General features: G+C 48.7%; 1 protein-coding gene across 5 annotated transcripts in view; it reads right to left on the reverse strand.

The window, feature by feature from the left end:
- The window catches only part of ST6GAL1 (ST6 beta-galactoside alpha-2,6-sialyltransferase 1), a 123,148-nt gene extending 99,006 nt beyond the window's left edge, over nt 1–24,142 (reverse strand). For 4 of the 5 annotated variants that reach the window (XM_045037157.1, XM_023260314.2, XM_023260315.2 and 1 more), the window contains exon 1: nt 23,693–24,133. The gene's annotated coding sequence lies outside the window, so the exon portion shown is untranslated. Of the gene's footprint in view, nt 1–23,692 lie in introns of all 5 variants that reach the window. The other variant, XM_023260316.2, reaches the window with a different exon arrangement.
- Nucleotides 24,143–24,408: the final 266 nt, after the last annotated feature.

Here is a 24,408-nt window from a genome sequence, read left to right on the forward strand (position 1 = left end):
GTCGACACTAGAAGATATATTATCATGACCAGATAAATGACTGTTCACAGCCAGGCTCTGTGGTGTGTTATGATTCATTTCTTTCGTGTACATTCCTCAGCTGTCATTTCTGGAGGCCATTATTGTCTGTTTATTTGTTTAATCTTCTGTGTACCTATCACTAATTCAGTCCTCAACTTTCCAACTTCTTTTTTTTTTTCTTGATGCTCTCCCTTCTGGAATCTTCTGTCCTCCTACTCCAACTTGAACCGGTTGCTCTCTGAGCTGAAAGGAAGACTCCATTTCTCCTGTCTTAAATACCCCCTAATCTTGAAGGAACACATCTAGAGGAGCTTCCTCAGAAAGGATGTATGGGAGGTAAAAGAATTGAGTTTTCTCACATCTGAAATGCCATTATTCCTCCCTCACGTTTGATTAATAATTTGCCTGACTATAAATGCTCAGTAGGATATAAATCCCTCTCAGAACCTTAAAGGTACAGCTCCATTCATTGCCTTCCAGCTTCTAGTGTTGCCGTAGAATCTATTTCTTATATGCATTCTTATTCTTATTTTTACTCTATTTCTTATTCTTATTTGTAAGATTTCTATTCTTATATGTAATTACTTTGGGATTTTTTTTTTTTTTTTTGCTTGTGTCTTCAAGCTTTGCTTCTGGTTTATGTGGGTTTTTTTTTTTTTTCCACAATGACGTGCTTTGATGCATGTCTTTTTTCATTCACAGCACTAGGCTCTCAAGCGAGTTTTTTCATCTAGAAGCCTACGTTCCTCAGTTCTCAGAGTTTTCCTTGTATTATTTCTTCGATAACTCTTTCTGTCTGTTGTCTCTATTCTTCTTTTGTATGTCCTCCTATTCAGATGTTGAACTTCCCCGAATGATCCTTCCTTATTTTTCATTCCATAGCCCTTTCTAATTTTTTTTTTTTTTTTTTGGTTTCTAGCCTTTCTCCAAGATCTCTTCAACTTTGTATTCCAAATAGTCTACTGACTCGTTGATTTCTATCATACTTTTTTTTTTTAATTTTTTTTTTCAACGTTTATTTATTTTTGGGACAGAGAGAGACAGAGCATGAACGGGGGAGGGGCAGAGAGAGAAGGAGACACAGAATCGGAAGCAGGCTCCAGGCTCCGAGCCATCAGCCCAGAGCCTGACGCGGGGCTCGAACTCCCGACCGCGAGATCGTGACCTGGCTGAAGTCGGACGCTTAACCGACTGCGCCACCCAGGCGCCCCTCTACATACTTTTAATTTCCAAGAGTTCTTTGTTAGTCTCTGAATATTCCTTTTGTTGCACACCCGTCTTTATGTTATCACTGTGCTGTCTTCACGGACACCAGTACTTAACGGTTTTGGTAAAATCTGCTTCTCTCCCTGCTCTGTCTCTACGTCTTGCGAGTTTCTTTTTATGTGGTCGTTGTTCAACTCTTTTGGTTTCTGTGATTTAGGTTTTGAGCTTTTCTCAACGTCTGGTGATCCTCAGTGGCCTTTTTAAATTTACAAGTGAGAGGGGCGCCTGGGTGGCGCAGTCGGTTAAGCGTCCGACTTCAGCCAGGTCACGATCTCGCGGTCCGTGAGTTCGAGCCCCGCGTCGGGTTCTGGGCTGATGGCTCAGAGCCTGGAGCCTGTTTCCGATTCTGTGTCTCCCTCTCTCTCTGCCCCTCCCCCGTTCATGCTCTGTCTCTCTCTGTCCCAAAAATAAATAAACGTTGAAAAAAAAAAAATTTAAATTTACAAGTGAGACACTAAAGGGACCGGAAGCTCCACTTACATAGACAGAACTCTTACCACCGGAGGGCTGAGAGTAAGAACGCTAAATATCAATATCTATAGGCCTTTTCTCTTGGGCTGTTAAGTTTATGCAGAGAGGTCTCGTGACCAAGGAAAAGGAGGTCTACTCCTAGCTTGCCAGCACTGTGAGAACCAGCAACAACAAAAATGTTGGGGAGGGGTGGTCTCACTCTTCAGTAGGTAGAGTTTTATTCATTCCCTCTGTTTCAGGAAGGCATCTCACGCATGCCCGACTCGGCTTGGCCTGCTGTGCCTGATCTTAATTAGGTCTTAAAACTGAGCTTGTTCTTGGAAAGATCCTTAAACGAAATTTTAGTTACCAGGGAAAGAAAGAAAAAAACAACAACAAACTTGTTTTCCACAGTTTCCAAGGCCAGACATTTAGGAAAGCATTAACTACGGTTCACAATCACTTATCAGGAATCTTTGGAGGCCAGATAAGTGTTGGAATTCGGAATGCTTCATATTTTGGAAAAGTGCTGCGTTCCCTAAACTATATACTGCGTAACACCCACAGCAAGGGCAGGGCAGCTCCTCATAATAATGCGGATTCATGTTTCTGCAGCAAAACAAATGGCTGCTTATTCTAAGTAGGTTAAATAAAGATTTATAAATAGCTGCACATTAGTCCAGACAGGTTTCGCCACCAAATGGGTTAAAAATAAAACTTGGTTTTCCCAGACGTTTGGATTTGGAAATCGCAGATAAGAGACTGTATATGCATTTCCTATGCGCCTCCCACACCTCCAGTCACACATGGGGCATTTTCACAGGGATTTTGTCAGGCTGTGGGGCTGCCCTCTTGTAATGAGACATGAAAAAAATGAGGCAAGGTGGAATGTGGGGTGGGGGGAGGCCAGGTTCAACAGGGAGAGCGTCTAAGGGCACAGTCACTTAGAAAGCGTGAGTCCCAGTTCTGTGCTAGCAAGCTCTGTTACTTTTTTTTTTTTTAATTTTTTTTTTCAACGTTTATTTATTTTTGGGACAGAGAGAGACAGAGCATGAACGGGGGAGGGGCAGAGAGAGAGGGAGACACAGAATCGGAAACAGGCTCCAGGCTCTGAGCCATCAGCCCAGAGCCCGACGCGGGGCTCGAACTCACGGACCACGAGATCGTGACCTGGCTGAAGTCGGACACTTAACCGACTGCGCCACCCAGGCGCCCCGAGCTCTGTTATTTTGAAAATGTTACTTAACCGCTCTGAGCCTCAATTTCCTCATCTCTAAATTGTGGGTTATTCCAACTAATTCTGAAGTGGTGTTGTGAAGATGAAGTTAAATTCACCTAACACCTATGTATTGTGCCCATTATTCCTGAGGCATTGATCTGGGTCCTAGAAAAATAATTATGGACAAAAGAGACAAAGTCCCTGCCCTCGTAGAAACAACTTCCTAGTGAGAAGAGACACGGTAGAGAAATCAGATGGCCATACGTGCCACTAAACAACAGCAAGGCAGGATAAAGGGGAGGGAACCAGGGGGGAGGAGAGAGGAGGCTGGTACCAGATTAATTTATATACGGTGGTCAGAGTGGCCTTTCAAATAAGGTGACATCTAATTAGAAACCTGAAGGAAAAGAAGGGGAACTCAATGACAGTGTATGAAGGAAGGGTGTTCCAACTGAGCAGAAGAGCAGTGCAAAGGCTCTGAGGAAAAAAGGGGCTTTCTGTTTAAGGGACATGAAGTAAGACAGAATGGAGGGGCAGAAAATTATAGGAGCTGAAGTCGGCGAGGACCTGAGGACCAGATCATGCAGAACCCTGTTGACCCTTCTAAGAACTCTGGCTCTGAGTGAAACGAGAAGCCCTTGTTGGTTTCTGAGCAGAAAATGACATGATGCCTTTCAACATCATCACTCTAGTTGACGTTTGGAGGAGACCACAGGAGCAAAAATGTAAGAAGGAGGCCCAGTTGGGAAGCTCTTTGAATAATTAGAGATTGATGGGGCGCCTGGGTGGCTCAGTCGGTGGAGCGTCCGACTTCGGCTCAGGTCATGATCTCACAGTTTGTGGGTTCAAGCCCCGTGTCGGGCTCTGTGCTGACTGCTTGCTCAGAGCCTGGAGCCTGCTTCAGATTCTGTGTCTCCTTCTCTCTCTGCCCCTCCCCCGCTCACACTTTGTCTCACTGTTTCTCAAAAATAAATAAAATGTAAAAAAAAAAAATTTTTTTTTTTAAATTAGAGATTGATTGGTCTTGGACGAGGGTGAATTTAGTGGATCAAGCAAGGAGTTGGTTTCTTGATTTACTTTGCAAGGGCAGCTGACGTGGTTTGCTGATAGCCTGGATCCAGCATGAGAAAATCAGAATCAAGAGTGACTCCACAGTTTGAAACCCTAGCAACTGGGAGATGAAGCTGTCACCCCCTGAAGTGGGGATGGCTGCGTTGGAGGGAAAAGTTCAGTCTTGAACTTGTCATCATTGAGATGTCTATTAGACATCCCAGGAAATGTGGTGAATAGGCGACTGAAGACAGGAGTACAGTGTTTGGGGGTCAAGGTCTGAGATGGAGCTACAAAGAGGGTCGTTGACATATGGATGGTAGGAGAGCACCAGGGAGTAAGGAGACAGAGAAGAAGTCAAGTCCAAGGGGTGCTCCCTGACACGCTCCAAAGCGAACAAGTGAAGATGAGCCAACAAAAGAGACTGAGCAGAAGCCAGTGACAGAAGAGGAGAACCAAAGGGTGTGGTGTTCCAGAAGCCCAGAGAAAGTACTTTTTTAAGGGAAATGGAATAACCAACCATACCAAATGCTGCTGATAAATCAAGGTAAGGGCTGAGACTTGACCACTGGAATGGACAATGTGGAGGTCACTGGTGAACCTGACAGGTGTGGTTTTTGTGGAGTGATGGAGGCAAAACATGGATTTGACTGGGCTTAAATCATGAGAGCAGAGGAACTACAGGGAGCAAGCGCAGATGATTCCTTCAAGGAACAAAAAACGAGACAGTAGCGGGAGGAGTAGATGAGGTTAAGGGAAGAAGCACGTGCGCAATATGCACGTGAGTGGGTTTCAGTGGGAGGAACAACAGCCAGGGATAGCCAGATGGGGTGGGCAGATGGGAATGGTCCAGCAGAAAGAGAGAAACATTGGGAAGAGAAGGGAATATTGCTGGAGTCATGTCCTTAATTAAGTAAAGGGAACAGGATGCAGCACACAAGTGGAGGGGTTGGTCTTATGTAGGAGCAGAAACAAGTCATTCTCCAAGGTAACGGGCAGAAAGAAGAATTTGGTGGCGGGAAGGTGTGAAAGTTCTCTGATTGCCATTAGTTTCTCAGGTAAGTGGAAACCGAGGTTCTGACTAAGAGTAAGGACGGGAGAAGAGGTGTTAAAGGTTTGAAGACAGAGAAAAAGCTGTGAACAGTCACCTAGAGAATCGCAGTGATTCTCAGCCAAGGCTGCCCATTGGAATCAACAACAGAGCTTTTAAAAAAAAATTTTAATGTTTATTTATTTCTGAGACAGAGCACGAGTGGGGAAGGGGCAGAGAAAGAGAGGGAGACACAGAATCCGAAACAGATTCCAGGCTCTGAGCTGTCAGCCCAGAGCCCGACACAGCCCAACTCAAACTGTGAGATCATGACCTGAGCCGAAATCGGTCGCTCCACCGACTGAGCCACCCAGGGACCCCAACCACAGAGCTTTTAAAAAGGATACTGATGCCCAGGTCATCTCCATAAAGACTTGGATTTCATTCTTTCTGGGTGGAATTACCCAGGAAAATAAAAGCAATACCTTTTATGATCTCCCCCAGGAAATGCTAATGGAAGCCAGAGTTGAGAATCACTCGACAAACGGAACGGAGAAAGATGACCTGACAACGCCCAAGTCCACTGAAGGATCATGGTCACGAATGAGAGAGGGACCAGTCAGGACAGTGGTCTGCTTCTCCAGTGTCACATGCAGCTGGGGGGGAGGGGGGAGGGGGCGCAGGCATGCTGGGGAGAATGAGCTGGAGTTAACGAGGGTTCCATGTGATACCTGTTAAGTATCGCATACCTGTAAAAGTACACGTGGGAAGAGTCCAGTGAATGAAAGCTGCTGTGTTTATTTTTATCACCAGCTAGGTGGCATATACTATCCTTGTAGCAAATATAATTTTCCTTTTATGTCATCCTATGATTCACCCAATTTGTATGTGTCACAGCGTTTTCAAGTCATTTGCAAAAAAAACCAAAATCACAAACGTGTATCCTTAAATACTAAGGAGGTGTCCTGTGGGTCTTTTTTTGTCACATTTAGCACTATACATGGGATCACTGGAATTCACAGGTCACCTCTCCCACCCAACCTCCCTGGGTTCCGATTTGATAACAATAGTTCTCTGCCAAAGTTTTGTGAAGCCCCCTCCAGTCCACACCCCCTCGGAGCCTGCATGTTAGGGGTTCCATATTTGCAATTCCCATCTGGTGATCCGTCCTTCTCCCTCTGGGAAGGTCCCCCCTTGATCCTGGCCCTGAGTCTGGAGAGATCTCTGTAGCGATAAGTGCCATCTCAACACTCCCTCCCTGAGCCAAGCCTGGCTAGGTCCCCGTCCGTGTCCACCAACTGCTGGAAAAAGACTGCAGACTTCATCCTGAGCCTCAACTGTGTGCACTTGAATGCCAGCGGAAGGCAGAAGCCCTGTGAGTTCCCCTGCTCATCCCCCAGTGTCCCTTACTATCAGCTCCTGACCTCCCTTATCAATGGATACCATGCCAATTCTTGGTTGTGAACTTCCTTCTACTCCACCCTAAGTGCCCAGGCAAACCGCTCCCCGGGGGTCTCACCTCTTCTTCTCTGACCCCGCCCCTCCCTGTCTCTTGCTCCCGTTCATCTGTGTCCTGAATCCACATGCCCGCCTCTTCTCCTAGACAGAAGCTCCTCCAGGGAGACGCTGGAACACACGTAGCCTCATATCCACAGTGCCTAGCAGAGTGTCAGGCCCGTCGGGTGGCCAATAACTGAAAATAACTATCACATTAAATAGCTACCAACTTTTTATCACTAATCGTGTGCCAGCACTAGGTTAAGCACTACACAGGACTCGCACCCATGCTACGAGGTAGCACTGATTAATACCCACTGCAGATAAGGGGCACCTGGGTGGCTCAGCCGGTTGAGTGCCTGGCTTTGGCTCAGGTCATGATCTTGTGGTTTGTGAGTTCAAGCCCCGAGTCGGGCTCTGTGCTGACAGTTCAGAGCCTGGAACCCGTTTTGAATTGTGTCTCTCTTCTCCTCCCCCACTCGTGCGTGCTCTCTCTCTCTCTCTCAAAAATAAGTAAACATTAAAAAAATTTTTTTTAAATACCCACTGCAGATGAGAAACTGAGGGTCAGAGGGGCACCTGGGTGGCTCAGTCGGTTAAACTCAGGTCATGATCTCATGGTCTGTGAGTTCGAGCCCCACATCGGACTCTGTGCTGACAGCTCGGAGCCTGGAGCCTGCTTCGGATTCTGTGTCTCCCTCTCTCTCTGCCCCTCTCCTGCTTGCACTGTCTCTCTCTCTCACTCTCTCAAAACAAAAAAAAATTTTTTTAATTTAAAAACAAAACAAAACAAAACTGAGGGTCAGAGAAGTTGAGTTCTCAAGTTTGCACAACGAAGACGTGGCACATCTGGAATTAAACCCGCGTCCATCTGCCTGCAAAACATGCGGGGGTTTTTTCTCCCCGCAGTATGATAAGGGCTTTCTGAGAAAGGTGACACTGCAGATGGTAATGGGGAAGCCAGTGAGTTGCCTTCCAGCACGCCCCCATCCCCCCACCCCGGGGCGTTACCTGGACTGTCTGGGAGACAAGGGTAGGACTTTCCCAAGTGCAGAAGCATGTCCCTGGGAGGTGCCTTTCATCTGTCTCCTGCCTACCTGATCTTTCCTCTCCTCTTGATTTATAAGCCAGAATAAAACGTTCATTGTCTAGAGCAAAAAAGGAACCGCCACAAGCCCTCTGGCAGGAAGCATCTTCTGGGGATTTATTCCCAACGCTGTCATTAACCACCCCCAGCTCAGGCCCGGGGCCAGCATCCTCCCATTGACAAAGGCTGTGTGGACAGTCTGTTTGGATAAATGGAGGTCCAGCCCAGCTGCTTTTGTCAGAGCTCCCTCACTGCCTGCTCTCCCTCTCACCTGGGGCAAACTCCCGGGACCCTGGTTCTCCGAGGGATAAGAGAAGAGCGAGGTCCTAAACCTGACTCCCCCTCCCCACCGCCAGGGCTTGCTCCCACAGGTCAGCCCAGAGAACATTCCCTGTTTCATCTTGCGGCTTGTGTCTCACGTCTAAGGCCAGAAGTGAGGGGGAAAGGACCGTCCAGTGGAGCGGAAGGGTCCACCAGAGCCCGGAGTGCTCCCCACCCTGGGCTCCTGAATCTCCCACTGTGCTCCACACTGTGACCTGACCTAGGGGCCACCTGCTCACGCTCACTGGTGGCTGAGCGCATCTGTATCCTGGTCTCGGAGGGCAGACGGTGAGCGTGGGGAGGGGCTGGGTGCTGGGCTGGGCCCGGGGCTGTGCCACGAAGCCAGTCAGCCTGCTGCCATCCAGGGGTCCACTGTGTAACCCAGCTAACTCCACAGAACACAGGACAGCATACGAGATGAAATGTGGGTGCCAGCAGTCTGAGGGGCCCATCCTGAGCTAATGCTGAGCTCAAAGGCCTGTCTCGGCTCAGCAGAGAGACCAGTAGGAAAAGGAAGGAACTGGTTTCTTCAACAGTAAGGAGAAGCTTAGCTCTCTCTAAAACCACCCATCACCCCCACACACAACACACAAGACGGGGCTTTCGGATGCCCGGTGAGTGGCAAGCCAGGCCCCACCCCAGACCCCGGAACAACCGCAACACTTCCTGGCGCAGATGTAAGTCACCTCAGGCCACCCTAGGTCGGTGCTCAGGCACTTCCTCGTGGGTAGTGTGAGAGACCAATTTCCCCAAGGCCTTGTCCTCATCAGCACTCCCGAAAAGAAAAGACTGCTCCCTCCAGAGGCCCCTGACGTCTCTGTCCCTCCGGTCCATTTTCCAGACCACAAGCCTCTACCAGACGGACATGGCAGGGGCCTGCTCGCCTGGCCACTCCAACACTCCTTCCGGTAGCCTGGCGCGCCTGGAACACCCTCCTGGGCCCTGTGTAACTCACCAAGCTGTTCGCAGCTGTCCCGACTCCACTCTGGCCCAGACTTTGCCAGCAAGCAGGAAGGCAGGCAGGAGCCTCCCCTCACCCGGCAGTGGGAGAGACCCAGACAGAGGACCGGCCTGCCCCCCTCTCCACTACCTCCCATCAGAGTCCCCAGCCGGTAGTCTGAGTCAGGAGAGCACAGCTTCTCGCCTGTTGGCCAAGTTGTTGCAAGTCTGCAGGGAGCACGGCCATGACTGGGGGAGTTTTTGTGAACACCTGTGGGTGCCCTAACAGACGTCTGTACGTTCTCACAGGGGCAAGGGGTGTGCCAGCAATAACAAACCCTTCTGTGTGGCTCTTTCACACTTTGTCATCTTTTCACATCTATGATCTAATCTGAACATAAAGACCAACCTGGGGATAGGCAGCCCCACAATTTTATTACCCCCTTTTATGGATTAGGTAGCCTGAGGCTACACAGCTGCCAGATGGCAGAGTCTGGACCACAGTTTAGGCTTTTATCGTTACCTGTTTTACCTGTGAGATAGATTTGTATTTCATAAGTCTAGATGTATGCAAATACATGAAGTATAGTTACCTGGTGAGTCTTGACCTATCAAAATATTGTTCCCATTTGCTGGTCTTTTTCTAATTTATGTCTCACAACGGTGGCCACTCGGGTCTTCTGTGCACTACAAATCCCAGCACAGTGGAAAAATTGTGGGCTCTGGAGCCCAGGCAGCACGGGGGGTCCAAGCCACCGTCTCGCACTGTGCAACTTTCGGCCAATAAATCTCTCAACCTCAGTTTCCTCATCCGTACGGTAGGGGTAATTGTAACCATCCTATAGGGTTGCTGGGAAACCGGGAGATGCTGTGTGTCGCACATGGCACGCCGTGCACGCTTCGTGAACAGCGGCTACTCTTCCGTCCATCCTTTGTTCCCCAACCACCACAAATGCCTCACAGCTACCCAGACATGGCCTGCCTTCACTCCTCCAAGCCTGTGCCCCCACCCCTGCTAGGCATGCCCTTCGCCCATCCTTGACCCATCAGAACGCTTGTCATTCTTCCACCGTCCAGTTCAAACTCCGTCTCCTTCGTGAAACCTTCCCCTTCGTCCTCTGGGCCCCACCGCCCCGTGGGTCATCCGGTTTACAGTGTCTCATTCTGCTCAGAGTTCAGCATTCATGCAACTGACTCACCAGCTTCCCCATGAAAAGACAATGTCTCATTCACCTATTGTGTCTCCCACCTGCTCTCCACACCCTGAGCATCAGCATCTAACAATACCTTTTTGAGGGGTACCTGGGTGGCTTAGTTGGTTAGACATCTGACTCTCGATTTCGGCTCAGGTCATGATCTCATGGTTCATGACATAGAGCCCTACACCTGGCTCTGCACTGACAAAAATAAATAAATAAACTTAAGGGGCGCCTGGGTGGCTCAACTGGTTGAGTGTCCGACTTTGGCTCAGGTCATGATCTGACAGCTGACAGCTCAGAGCCTGAAGCCTGCTTCGGAGTCTGTGTCTCCCTCTCTCTCTGTCCCTACCCTGCTCTCACTCTGTCTCTCTCTCTCTCTCTCTTAAAAATAAACATTAGAAAAAAAATGTTTAAGAAACTTACAAAAAAATACCTTTTAATAGCCTAACACAAAATTATAAAGAGCTAAAAGTCACCCAAGATCCCTCCATCCAGAAAAAAAAAAAAAGATTAATATCATTCTTCACCTGTCTCTACCTTTACATGTAGATGGACGTGTGGAGGATGAAAGAAGGCATGAAACAAGGATGGGTGGAACTACTTAATAAAGTAGCTGTTTTTTATTTTTAAATTTTCTTTTCTTTCCATTCTACGGAAAAGTAAAATTTCCTAGATGCCAGACTTTTAATAAATGTTTCTCCCCCCCAAATAGATATTATTTCCCCAAAGATTCCTCCAAGTTTGGGACGCCTGGGTGGCTCCGTCGGTTGCGTGTCTGACCCTTGATTTCAGCTCAGGTCACGATCTCAGGGTCAGGGGTTGGAGTGCTCTGTCCAGCTCTGTGCTGACAGCAAGAAGCCTGCTTGGGATTCTCTCTCCATCACCCTCGCAAAGTGGCCTCCCTCACTCGCTTGCTGTCCCTTCTCGCTCTCTCTCTCTCAGAATAAATAAATAAACAAACAAAAAAAAGATCCCTCCAAGTTTAAGAAAACAATGAGTTGACTGGTTAGAGCCATGACTTTTTTATTATTATTTTAGAGAGAGAGAGAGAGTGGGGAGGGGCAGAGAGGGAGAGAGGTGGGGGCGGGAGGAGGGCTGGACAATTGCAACCTTCTCAGCCTGGAGCCTGACAAGGGGCTCAATCCCACAACCTGGGATCATGACCTGAGCCAAAATCAAGGGTCAGCCGCTCAACCGGCTAAGCCATCCAGGCGTCCCACCCATGACTTTTTCTCTTTAGACAGTATGAGAGTGGGAAAGCTAGCACATACACTTTCCTCTTCACTTACGTTCTTGTTACTTCTCACATTCTTGCTTAGCTTCTATCTGAGTAGGTTAAGAGTTCACCAAATGACCCTTAACCGTGCCTTCCTAAGCCCACTTTTGATTCATCCTTCTCATGATCAGGTAGGTTTTCCCGAGAAGAGCTCACGTAGGCCCTATTCCCTTCATTCTAGCATGCATGAAAATGGCTACCTGCCTTATCCTTGTAGAGTGACATACGTCAGTGCTAAAGTCTTCAGTCATGCTGCCTTTCCCTCAGAACCCTGTAAATATTTCTTCTTCTCCATGTTCTCTTCTTCCGCTGCTGATCGAGCCTGAGGCCAACAGGACTTTTGCTCTGTGGCATAGGCGAATTGCTCCCAATATCCATTTTCCTCCTCTTCCTGAGTTTTTGGGTTTTTTTCTTTTTTTTTTTTTTTAAGTAGGCTCTACGTCCAACATGGGGCTTGAACACAGCCCTGAGATCAAGAGTCACATGCTCTACCGACTGAGCCAGCCAAGCACCCCCCCCGACCTGGGTTTTAAGAGGGTGCCCAGCTCCCCCGCTGGAGACGTTCTTCCAGCCTCCTTTGCAGCCAGGCATGTCCACGTTTTGGTCAATGGAACGTGAACAGAAGTGACGTGTATCTCTCAGATGCCTCAGTCACCGTTCTGAGGGATCGCCTCTGTGTGACCTTGAGAGCTCTGACTTTTGTCTGATTAATTTCCTTATCGTTTCTCTCAGCATGTACTGTGATCGTCCTTCAGCCTTCCCTCTCTAACAATTCAGTTTTCCGTGTATACTACTTTGTTCCTTTATTAACTTTTCCACAATGATGTCTGCATCCTCGTGTCTCCTTAGCTCTGGAACAGCCCCCTTTTAATTCATTCTTGTCTCTGAGCTCTCCGTTGATTACTTTTCAATAAACTTTATTTGAATGCTTGAATGGATACTGCCTTCGACCCAAGAGCCAAGCCCAAGCCAGAAACTAATTAGCTTGGGAGATGGGAAGAATAGGACAAAGGTGTCCCTTTTTTCATGGGGAGAGACAGAATAATCTTAGAGGTCATCTATGAGTCATCCACCTTCCTGATCATACTCATTCTTAAAGGAACAGCTCAAGACCCACCTGTTCCAGATTCTTCCAGCCCAGATTGATTTTGCTCCCTCTCCAGTACCCAAGGGTTTCTCCAGACTAAACATTCACAGGTAATGCTTAGGCTGCTAAGTGAACCTGGAACTTGTGAGAAAGGGCACGAAGGTTCTTCACCTCCCTTGCCACAAAGTTCGGCACATAAAGGTTTCCTTTGAAGATTTCTGGACTACTGAGTCTCTGAATGAAAAGAAGGGCGAAAACCAGAACAACCCTTAGAAGAGGCCTTCAACACAGACCTGCATGATGCAGGTAGAAGGAAGAAGATTCCACAGGATATTACCCTTGAAAGATCAACGGAGAAGGAACAGGCCCCTTAGGCAGCAAGCCAGGCCTTCCCAACCTGCCCCTGCAGGCACCGTTGTGGGAGCTGATTAGGCCTACATTCAAGTACAAAAGCACCTTAAGTCACTCTCTCGCTGACTGTGAGCTTGTCACCCAACTTCCTTCAGCCTCTGTTTCCTCACCTACTAAACAGAGATAACAGAATATGCCACAGAGGGAAGTTGTGAAAATTATAGATAATGCATGCGACAGTTCCAGCCTCATCCCCACTCCTGCCTTGTCGCACTCCTCTGCAGGAACACCAATCTCCTAGGGGCTCTCGCGCACATGCAAACGGGCCATTCTTCACCCCACACCTTTCCTCCTGCAGCCCCTTCTCCTGCAAATACCCTTTCCCTGGAGGCTAACAGCGACTGCCCTCCAAAACCCAGCTTAGGCATCACCTGCTCCAGAAAGCTTTCCCAAACTCGCTACACCTTCTTCCCGGCTTCATAAGGTTTATCACACAAGATCGTAATTAACATCTAAGTGTCTACCTCCAACTAAGAACAAAACTATGGGAGTATCTGGGTGTCTAGTCTAAAATGCACGCTGTGCATCGGCTATAACGGGCATTCGATGTTTGTTGAATGAATGAACAAAGCAAGGACTCTGAGAAGAGGGTGACACAAGAAGTCTGTCTGCCACTAACTCCCAAGGCCTTGCTAGCTACACTGAATATGTGTATATATTACCTACAACATGTGTAAATATTCCCAATGCCTAGCGCAATGACTAGCACATAATAGGTCCTCAATAAATACTTGATGAATCAATTAACGTTGAATAAACTTTACAAGAGAAGAAACTGTTTAAGAGCCTAAAACCACAGGTGCAAGATAAGCCCATAACAATGCCTATACTGAGTTCTATTTACAGGCCAAAGGCATTTAAGGTAGCCAAGCAGCAGTACCCACTAACCTGTGGCCATACTCACCACCGGTATGTGTGTTCCTAGTCATAACCAGATAATGAGTCAGGTGGATATCCTAGCTTTAAAGGGCAAGCAAAAAAACAAAAACCAGGGGCAGCTGGGTGGCTCAGTCGGTTAAGCGGCCGACTTCGGCTCAGGGCATGATCGCGCGGTCCGTGAGTTCGAGCCCCGCGTCGGGCTCTTGTGCTGGCAGCTCAGAGCCTGGAGCCTGTTTCGGATTCTGTATCTCCCTCTCTCTCTGACCCTCCCCCGTTCATGCTCTGTCTCTCTCTGTCTCAAAGATAAATAAACGTTAAAAAAAAAAAATTAAAAAACAGAAACCAAAAAACCCAAACCAGGCTTGACGCAAACAACTCGTAACCAAAACGAATGGCAGCAAATGCTATCCACACATGAATGTCCCATGAATTCTTCCTTTCATATGTTCTCAGGGGAATGACAGAAAATTTCCATCAGCCCCTGTACGGAGAAATTGAGCCAAGCCCCCTGTGAAACTAAGGACAAAGCCCTTCTCAGACTCAAAGGACTTGGAATGATTAGCAGTGGATAAACCTGTAACATAACATAGAGAAAGAGCTTTGCCCCAGGCCAGCTTCAGTAGTCAGCAGCAGTGAATCTTCGGGGGAGTCTCTACCCCTCTCTGAAGCTCAGTTTTCTCATCTGCAAAACGGAGCTAATGACCCCAAGACACAGTGTCGCTATGAGGACTGAATGAGAGAACATACATAGTGCTTCATCAGGGCCAGGGGCACAGCAAAAGCCCAGAACCTGGTAAGCTTGCCATGCTGCCCTCACCAAGACGCAACTAACCCTTAGGTCCAAGAGGCTCCTCTTAAACCACAGAAAAGAGAGGCACAAGCATTAAATATGGCGGGTGCTATCGGAGGACATTCAAGAGGTTGCAAAGGGTACAGTGTTGCTAAAATTAAAGTTGACTGACATCTCAGCACTGGGCTAGGGAAACCAGGAGATGGATGCAAATTTAGAAAGACCGTAATCAAAAAAAAATTTAGAATCATCCTCCTGGGACACGTAGTTCTTTTCTGGTTGCCAGATTTCCTGGTCATCTAAAGTGTATGTGATATATTTATTACTATGGAAATAATTTATGAATAAAAAGTCAAGTAGAGCTGAAGCCAAGGACAGAACAGGAGGAAGGTTGCCAAGATCCAGGGGAAACAATGTTTCAGCCTCCTTTGAAGGCTTCCATTTTATTCCACCTTTACAGAGCTCCAGTTACGCCCTCCATAACCTGTCCTGACCCTGCAGTCCTAGTTTGCCTCTTTCTGCTTCTGGTCCCACAGGCTCTTGTCCCATAGGCATCCAAGGCCCGAAGGGGCCTTAGCAGGCACTTCGGTCAACCACTCCACAACCAAACTGCAAAGTTCACACGCAACGTCGGCTTGAATACTCCCCCCGGGGGAGTTCGCGGCCCCGTGACACAGTTTGTTCCACAGTCGGGAAGTTCTGCCGAATAAGTTCTTCCTTATCTCCCATCCTCCTGTGCTATTCTTCCAACCTGTGCTGGTTCTCCCCTCCACAGCAGCCACTCAGTGCTCCTCCCATCCTTCTTCCACATGAAGCAGGTGCCACTTACGATCCCCTGCAGGCTGGAAAGTCCAATGCCCACACTTATCCCACCTCCAGCACGGTGTCCTAAACTTCTGTCTTCCAAGGAGCCCATCTCTGGATTTGCTTCCTTTTCCCATGATCTGTATCAGAACCAGGGAAACAAAACACTCCAGATGGGTCTGATCAACCAGACAGAGCAGAGTGGCACGGGTGCACTCCCTCCTCCAAGCCTGAGATCAAATACTCCTCTTCTTCCCTCTCTCCCTTCCGTCCCTGTGCCAGGCCTCCCACTGGGTCCCCTCAGGTCCTGGGAACAGAAACAAACCTGACAGTGCCAGGGAACGTGCGAGGAGGAGGAGAAGGTGATGACGCAGCTCAGTGCCTTGCACTTGCAGCCAAGGGCACCCAAGCCGGCAGGCTATCTCCAAAAATAACCCTGTCCAAACAGTCAGCCTCTTAGCAATTCCCCAGGAGCCCTTCGTTCCAGCTTTCCAGGGTGTGGTCCTCAGCGTCCCTGTGCCTGGTCCCTCGCCACCCTTTCCAGAGCCTAATGGACTGGTTCCATTTAACCACTGACATTTACAGCCATTGTTCCTTATGTCCAAGGTCTAAATATACTTAGAAATATATTTTTATGGAAAATTTTTACAGTTAAGCAAACATCATAATATAGATTGTAATGCAACTACAAAAAAAGCATCTGCATGCACGGAGAGGGAAAGATCTCTAACACATATAGTCAGGTGGAAAGGGCAGTCTTGTAAAGTGGCAGTTGTTATGGGATCCATTTACTGAGTTTTAAAAATGTGCCTGTGAAGGGGCACCTGGGTGGCTCAGTCGGTTAAATGTCCGACTTCAGCTTAGGTCATGACCTCACAGTCTGTGGTTCAAGCCCCACATCAGGCTCTGAGCTGACAGCTCGGAGCCTGGAGTCTGCTTCGGATTCTGTGTCTCCCTCTCTCTCTGCCCCTCCCCTGCTCATGCTGTCTCTCAAAAATAAATGAACTTTAAAAAAAATTTTTTTTAACATATCTGTGTAGAACCATGAATACACAAGTAAATGTATACAAAAGGGGCAGAAAGACCCACAAAAGTGCAAACAGTAGTCACTTTGGAGAGAAGTGGGATTGGGGAAAATGGCAAAAGGTGAGGGGGATAATTTTTTACTCTGAATATCATAAAGGGAAACAGATTTTACTTACTACTTGTATGAAGAAGCCACCTGGCCTTAGGTGTACCTTTCCCCCTTTGTCATCGATCATCTCAGAGCTGGAAGGGGTCCGGGGGACTAAGACACAGGTCCTTGAGGTAGGGTACCCATGGTGGCATGCCTTTTGCCTAAGGTCACACAGCCAGCTAGCAAAAGCCAGAGACCACAAGTCATAGTACAGGCCCTGACATCGTGGAACCCCCAGAGGATTAAAAAGAAGGCTTTGACTTAATTACTAAATCAAATCAACTTTATTCTTTCAGTTGAGTCAGAAATACCTACTTTGGTGAACAGCCAGATGGAAGAGACCAAGGTCATCAAACCTGGAGGGAAAGGGGTCTCAGGCAGGACCTATCACTCAGGCATGGCTGGCAGGCCCTACCTTCTCTGGGCTTTCTGACCCTCATCCATAAATCAGAGGGACGGGCTAAGTGACAGGGGACAAGGGACAAGGACAGATTGGCGGGCATGGAGTGCTGTGGGTGCCAGGTGTTCGTCTGAGCGACCTCCGCGTCCTCAGAATGAGACTGGCAGGAGCACTCCCTGAGTGCATCCTGGGCCGAGGGGCCGGCAGTCTGTGACCTTAATTCCATATGGAAGCCCTGCCTCTCAGGAGGGGAAGGCTGGGTTCAAGTCTGACTCAGCTCCCCACCCCCACCCCAGCACCAAGCTGCTTGGGCTGCTGCATGGATTACCTCATTCGATATTCGCCAAACTTTCAAATGCGCTCAAAGAAATTCAGAAGTCACTTGCCAAAAGCATACAACTGGGAAAGGGTGGGGACCTTCTGCAAAATTAGGTCTCCTGACTCTACATTCAGTGCTCCTTCTAGCCTGCCAGTTTGGCATGCAGTGGGGCCTCCTCGCTTGAGCGATAAAACTTAAGTTCTTGGGTTGGCTCCCCACCAACCCCTGTCTCTCTCTCTCTCTCTCTCTCTCTCTCTCTCTCTCTCTCTCTCTCTCACACACACACACACACACACACACACACACACACACACAGTCCCCTAACAGTGACAGCAGAGACAGGCTCCAGGAGCAGCACGACTCAGATATGCATCATGCTGATAAGATGTCTGGGATGTGCTTCAAAGTCATCTGGGGTGGCCTGTGGGGATATACGTCAGCTATGAGTTGTGATAATTGTTGAAGATAAGTGATTGTTTACAGGGGTTCATTACACCATTCTTTCTACTTTTGTACATTTGAAATTGCCCAAGATCAGACTTTTTTTTATACTGCATCATGCAAGTGATCAATTTGTCACCTGGTAGGTGGTTCCATTGTGATCAACTTGCTGCTTCCCTCGGCACACAAAGCCACACAATGGCCTGCTGTCATGTTAAGAAAAAATATCAGGGCCAAAGTTTCTGCAGGGTGTGAAAATCCCAATTATAGCAATACTAGCCATCGCTTACTGAGTGCTTCCTGTTTACCTGTCACTGCAGTGGACCGTTTAGCTATGATTTCATTTAATCCTCACAGTGGCCCGGTAAAGTTGGAGCTGTTAAGCCCATTTTATAGAGAAGGAAATTGAAGTTCAGAGAGCTTAACTAGCTTGTCCAGGTCTCCACCTGTGATGAATGATGAGCAAGAATTCAAATCCTTCATCATAAGAAAAAAAAAGTCTGTAACTACACGTGGTGACGGATTTTAACTAGATCTATCGTGGTGATCATTTCACAGTATATACAAATATCAAATCACTAAGTTCTACACCTAAAACTAATGCAATGTTGTATGTCAATTATACCTCGGTAAAAAAAAAAAAAATCAAATACTGAATTACATGTGCTTTTAACTCCTGCTCCCACAATATGTAATACTTTGGTACGTTAGGACTTTCTATGTAATTGGGACTAAATCTATGAAATTTTTCAAATGATCATATCCTTCACAGTGTAACCCAGTCATTTTAACCTTAGGATTCTACACGATGCAAACTATCTTGGAATGTAGACCGGGATTAATTCACAAACACATTATTCACAGTGTCAATTACCATAAGGCAAATGAGAAGTGCCTGGGTTATCCCACAGTGGCCTTCATCCCAGAAGCCTTACTCGTGGATGCTCCAGTCTTGGGTGCTTGCCCCTCCTCTGTGGTCCCACAGCACCCTGTACCAGTCTCTTGTTTCCTGGTCCCCTCCACCGGACCATGAGCTTCTTTAAAGCTAAGCTCTTCTCACACATCTTTGGTTTAGAGTGGGCACTCGAATACGTGAGGACTGAATTAGTAAATGACCGTCGAGTTGATGGTTTAACATGTACAGAAACTGCTTAAGCTGCTGGAGGACAAAGGATAGTACCAGAACCCAAGGTCACATGCAGTGCCCTTCCGCCTCCACCTTAGACTTTAAACTTTTTCTAAAATAAAAAGTAACAAAAATGACTGGAGTTTGAATGCTTGAGGCAGGGTGGGAGAGGGGGAGGAAGCTGGAGGCTCCTTCCTCTCTAGGCCCTCATTGAAATACCACTGAAGTGACCAGATCCCATGGGCCATGTGACCTTGGAGGTGCTGAGCAGCTGATATGGGTCATGAATGAAAGACGCAGCTTTAATGTGGACTTAAACTATGTCAAGTACATCTGAGAAGGTTAAGCAAGAAAGGCAAGAGATGACTGCACATACAGCATGTTCTCAACCATTTAAAGAAAATACATCCACTTGGAAAAAAAAAAAGACCAGAGGGAAACTGCCAAATGTTAATAGTGGTTACCTTTGAATAACGTAATCTTTTTCTGTGTCTCTATACTTTTTTATACTTTCCAAATTGTTCCCAGTGGGCATACTTGATTTTTATAATCAGAACAATAAATAAAATTTAAATCACGAAATTGATTCTGGAGGCTAGTAATGATTTCGAAAACCTCTCCAGTATTTTAATGCGGTGAAACTGCATCACTTACTATGTTACTGTTACAGAAGAGACTATAAAAAGTACATCTACTGGAATCAGAATGCCATCATGTAGTTTCAGTACACACACACACAAGCAAGAAAATGTATTTTTCCCCAATTCAGTTTTTAGTGAATAAATCACTGATACCAGGTCTGAGCAAATTCTCAGTATTCTAATGGTCCATAAGGTACTGTGAATTTCATTAATGAACTATTCCTGTCATTTTTTAACGTTTATTTATTTTTGTGAAATAGAGACACAGCGCAGGAGCAGGGGAGGGGCAGAGAGAGAGAGAGAGACAGAATCTGAAGCCGGCTCCAGGCTCTGAGCTGTCAGCACAGAGCCCGACACGAGGCTCGAACCACAAACCGCAAGATCATGACCTGAGCCAAAGTTGGATGCTTAACTGACTGAGCCACCCAGGCGCCCCTCCTGTCATTTTTTTTTAATGCAACCACATCCTCACAACTGTAGAGAGCTACATTCTCTTTGAAGCCTTCCTCTTCCACTCGCTCGTTTACCATCATTGGTTTGATTCCCGGAGAAAAAGGGAACACCCCTCTCCATGCCCCCTCCCCAGTCAATATTGAGATAAATTAGATCTACTTTCTGTGGGTTCCTGAGGACAATTTCTTATTGCAGTGATTTTTTTAAGTGTATTTATTTATTTTTGAGAGAGAGAGAGAGAACAAGAGCATGTGCCTGGGAGCATGACCAGGGCAGGGGGAGAGAGAGAAGGAGAGAGAGAATCCCAAGCAGGCTCAGCACTGTCAGCACACAGAGCACAACACAGGGCTTGATCCCAGGAACCCTGAGATCATGACCTGAGCCGAAATCAAGAGTCGGACGCTTAACCAACTGAGCCACCCAGGTGCCCCTCTGAAGACAGCTTCTGAGGGGAGATCCAAATGTGTTCTGCATCCATTTAAAAAAAAGGGTGGGAGGGCTTCTCTGTGACTCCAGGTCAACACCAAACCCCAGCCCTAGCCTGCCTGTTTGTCAGCAACACAGAATGAATGAATGCCATCACTTTAGACTGCACAGCTTTGTTTTTTATTTGTTTCTTACTAGGTTTAATTACCTTAGAAGCACACAAACTTTACAACTCTCCAAAGGCCCCCTTTACAATGTGGCAGGCATTCACCCCTCTTTGTTAACTAGGTAGGGTCTCCTAATTTGAGTAGAGGGCTTATTCTATGGGGTTATTCTCCCACCAACATCCTCTGCCACTTAAAAAGCCGGTGAGCACCGGAGCCTGCCAAGAGGTCTGAGCAGGCATAAGCATGTGTCACATGGCTGGATACCCACAACAATGCCAGGATATACATACCCATCCTTCCCTTCACATTAAACAATCATATTCTCAAGGAACACAGGACACAGAAGAGCTGACCCAAACTCCTCTGATCCTAAGGCCTAAGCATCTTCCACTCCCCTGGAACAGCCTGTGCAGAGACTGGGCAGGAAGGACTTTCACTGTCCAAGGAAGTGAGGAACTGGAGCCCAGGAGGTTAATAGCTCAGAAAGCTAAGTGGGGTCTCGGTCTTCTGGCTTCTTGCTGCCTTTTGCTTTACGATTATGTTCAAAGCAGGTCCCCACTGGGGAAGCAAGCAATAGCAGGGGAACATGTAGGAGGCCAGGGCAAGGGTGGAGTGAACCACTTAGTAAACACTACAGAAAAGTGATCCCCAGTGATAACTGCAATAGTCCTCACCATATCTACCATAGGGATCCATGGCTCTGTACCATAACCAACACCTATTTAATTCCTTAAGGAATTCATTCTCAGACTTAAAGAGTGTCGTTATAACAACCATCATAACTTTGACTTTACTCTGGGGTACCAACAACAACTCATTTGATGCAACGGTTTTCCTTTTACGCACAAAGAGAAATTAAAAGCAGACACCTTGCTGCATGTCCTTAGGCAAGTGATTTCTCCTCTCTGGGCCTCAGTTTTCCCATCTGGAAAATAAAAGGGTCTGGCCGGATGATGCCTAAGGTTCCTTATAAGGCAAGCATCCCGATAAGAAAGCTATACTCAAGTGCCCAGTGGAATTACCACAAAAATGAAATGCTCTAGAAACCCTAAGAAAAGAAACAAGTGTAGCTACGAGATAACAGGGACAGGACAAAACAGCACATTAGCTTTGGGGAAACCCGGACTCCAAGTATTTGTTGTTGGGTTTTTAAATTTTTATTTTTTTGGTTTTTTGTTTGTTTTGGTTTTTTGGTTTGTTTTGTTTTTTGGTTTTTTTGTTTGTTTGTTTTTTTTGGTTTTCCGACTTTTCCTCTGCCAAATACAAAAATAGGCAGCTACTTCCGTGGAACTCTCAAAAAGAATTTAATTAAATAAAATCAATGAAAACAATGCCTTGTTCTCCCACAAGTGGCTCAGGAGTAGCTTGCTAAGAGACACTTTCTTCCCTGTGGGTCTGATGTCAACAGCCTAATGCTTAGGCCCAAACAAAGGCTTCCTGGCACAGAGATGAGAGGCAAATATCTAAGTCCCCATATCTGGCCCTATTCCAAATTGAGGGGAAAGGGACAGTGAGAAGAGAAAAATACCAAAGTTTATGAAAGGCTAGCAGAAGAGTAAAGAAGTACTAAATCTATCTTTTCCCAAATGAATAAGAACTCTTAAAAGAGATAATGGAAGGGTGCAGCTTTCCATCTGAATTACTTTCTTTGTTTAACTCTGTTCTAAGGCCACTGATTTTTAGACTCACCTGGTTGTGCCTTTGGGGGCCGTCAAGGCCAGGGGCAGTGTGGGAATTGGGAGACCCATACTCAAATTCTCTTTCCCATTTCACTGGTTTAAACTCCCGCAAGGCATTTTCCAGGCCAACATTACCCGCTTGTAAAATAAGAGGGTTCCCTAGATCCCCTTTAGATCCTCAGTAACAGTGGCTTGGAGCTGAAGGCCCTCCAGTTCTCCCCGGGGACAGGTTTAACCTCCAGAGGGACTGGCGGCCAGTGGCTGCACTCTAGCAGCGGTGCCTCCATGCCTGCACACCCCAACCCCCACCCCCCACTCCTACAACCTTAGGGTCTTACTTCTGCACCAGCACCATTCCCTAACAGGCCAATGCACCCACCCACCCACTTCACGGCTGCCCGAGCAGGTCTGATGAATCAAAACCTGCCAAGGTGAGCAGAGCACATGTAAGCAAAGCAAAAACAAAACAAACAAGAGCCCTCTTATCTGGACCTCGGAATTTCTCTCAAACTGATCTAACTGAAGATAAGAGCGTCCCTACCCAGAACAAGAGGCCTCGGCTGGCCTCGCCTGTAAAAACTAAAAACGCAAAGCGAGTCTCAAGCCAAAAGGGGCCAGTGCCAGACGCAAGGACCTACAAGGCAAAGCTCAAGCAAAGGGCCGAGAAGACCAAGACCGCGCTGGGCGCTGTTTAAATTGGACTATTGTTTCTGCAGGCTGGGGAGGCGCTCGCCATCTCCCAGCAGGGGCAGTCGCCTGAGTGCAGGGACAATGGTGCACTAGGCACGGTCTTTTTTTGGAGAGGGACCCATGGGCCCTTAATTCAACCCCCGGTGCGCTGGAAGTGAGGGGCTGCCCTGGTCACATCCAGTAATGCACCACGGCCGGGGACAGGCTCTCGGCCTGGGGCAAAGCTTTTTGTAGCCGCTTTCGTGTTTTGTTTTCCCCTTTTGGCAGACTGGCAGTTTGGCCTGAGGGCCAAGTGGTACCTTTTCAATGTGTCTGTCGTCCTCCTCTGGCCAGCGGCGCCCCTAGCGCCTCTCCCTCCCCCGCGGCTTGAGACAATGGCCCGGTTCCGCAGGGCGGCCGTTCCGCGGCCAGCCGGGCGCCGGGATCCCCGCGCAGAGCGCACGTGCGTTTGTTATGGTGCCTGAGCCCCCACCCCCGCCGCAGGCCTCAGTTTCCCGGTCCTTAAATCTAGCGGCGGGAATGCGCAGGAACCCGGAGCGCGCGGGGCGTCCCGCACCTGACCCGTGGCGCGGTGCGGGAAGCGGGGCTCCCGGGGGCCGAGCGCACGTGGGTTTGTTGTGGGTCCGCAGACTCGCGGAGCCCCGGGGGAAAGCCAAGGCGGTCCCCGGGCCGGGAGAAAGCCAGAGACACCCCGGCCCCACGGTGGCCAGCCGGCCGGCGAGACTGCCGAGGCGGCGCTGGGCACCGGCTCCGCGCGCCCCGCCGCCCCGCTCCCCTCCCGTGCCCCTTCGCACACGCCTCCGCCCGGGCCCCGGGCCGCGCCGCCGCCCTGCGCACCCCTACTCACTCGCTGCGCGCTCGGCCGCCGGGGCTGCGGCCCCTCCGCCCGCTCCGCGCCCTCGCCGGCCCGCAGCCGCTCCCTTTGTTAGCGCCCGGCAGTGCCCCAGATGTCTTCCCCGGCCCGGCCCGGCCCCGCACTCCCCTCCCCCAGGTGCCGCCCGTCTCCGCGCGCCGCGGCCGCAGGGGAGCCCGGCAGCTGGGAGCCCGGCGCCAGGTCCCGGCAGGAGGGTCTGCTGGGGAGGAGCGGGGGACTGGGGCTGAGGGGTGGAGGGGACGGCGAAGGAGGGAAGAAGAGCGCGGCGGAGGGGCGGGGGAAGCGAAGGTCTCCGTTATGCAAATAGTCGGGCCGACGGGGTGGGTCCCCGGTCGCACGGCGCCCCAGACACCCTGGCCTGGCCCTCCGGGGGTCGCCCGCGGGCGGGCCTCCGGGTTAGGGGTGCCGGGTTAGGGCACCTCGTGATGCCGGGACCCCGCTTCCACCACCCCCCACCGCCACCGCCACCGAGGAAGGCGGAAGGAGGAACGAGGGGAGGGGCGACGCGGAGGGCCGGGATCCCCAAATGCCGGCTCTCCCCACCACGCCCCAGGTCCCGGAGGGTTGAATGCTACACTCACAGGCTTTCCGTCCTCACAAGCGGGAACTGTAAATCCTGGCTCCGCTACCGACTGCCTGTGTGACTGAGCAAGTCACTTAACGTCTCTGAACGCTTCTTATGTAGGATA

The sequence above is a fragment of the Felis catus genome, chromosome C2 (assembly GCF_018350175.1).
Source record: "Felis catus isolate Fca126 chromosome C2, F.catus_Fca126_mat1.0, whole genome shotgun sequence".
NCBI lineage: Eukaryota > Metazoa > Chordata > Mammalia > Carnivora > Felidae > Felis > Felis catus.